Genomic DNA, 1,176 nt, shown 5'->3' on the forward strand with positions numbered 1-1,176 from the left:
TCGTGGGCTGTAGAGCACAGGCTCAGTAGCTGTGGCGCACGGGCTTAGCTGCTCCGCGGCTGTGGGATCTTCCCGGACCAGGGTTTGAACCTGTGTCCCCTGCATCGGCAGGCGGACTCTCAACCACTGTGCTACCAGGGAAGTCCATACTTTATGCATTTTGAAAGTTAGGATCGTTATGGCCTCCAAATGAACTAGCCCCTTTTATCATATGAAAGGATCGTTTTTATTCTGGGTAAAATTCTTTTGTCTGAAATCTACTTTGTCTGAAATTAATACAGCTAATCAGCTTTCTTTTAGCTAGTGTTGTCTTGGTATATCTTCTTTTATCCTTTTACTTATAGCCTATTTGTGTTTTTATATTTAAAGTGTGTTTTTTGTAGGTAGTAAATAGTTGGGTCTTGCTCTTTTCTCCATTCTCTCTCTAACTTTTAATTGGGAGTGTTTAAAGAAGATGTGGTACATATATACAATGGAATATTACTCAGCCATAAAAAGGAATGAAATGGGGTCATTTGTAGAGACGTGGCTGGACCTAGAGACTGTCATACAGAGTGAAGTAAGTCAGAAAGAGAAAAACAAATATCATATATTAACGCATATATGTGGAATCTAGAAAAATGGTGCAGATGAACCAGTTTGCAAGGCAGAAATAAAGACACAGATGTAATTGGGGATGTTTAAATCATTTCTTTTCCATGTGATTACTGATATGGTCAGATTTAAGTCTATTGTCTTGCTATTAGTTTTCTATCTCATATATTCTTTGCTCTCTTTTACCACTTTTTGTGCTTTCTTTTGAATTAAGTATTTTCTACAATTTTTACTCCCCCCTCCTTTATGACTTAATTAGTTACAGATTTTGTTTTGTTATTTTAGTGGTCTTAGAGTTTAGAGTAGTTATGTTTAAATTATCACAGTCTACTTTCAATTGATATTATAACATTTCACATATAGAATAAGAATCGCCCAGCCTTTATGTTATTATTTCCATACACTGTGCATTTATTATTATAAACCCACACTACATTGATGTTATTTTTAAAGAGACAATTATATTTTCAAAGAGATTTATATAATAATAAAGCATTTCTTACATATTTGTCCATGTCATTACCATTTCTAATACTCTTTGTTCCTTTTTGTAGATTCATACCTTCATTTAGTATCACTTTT

Source organism: Eubalaena glacialis, chromosome 12 (assembly GCF_028564815.1).
Source record: "Eubalaena glacialis isolate mEubGla1 chromosome 12, mEubGla1.1.hap2.+ XY, whole genome shotgun sequence".
NCBI lineage: Eukaryota > Metazoa > Chordata > Mammalia > Artiodactyla > Balaenidae > Eubalaena > Eubalaena glacialis.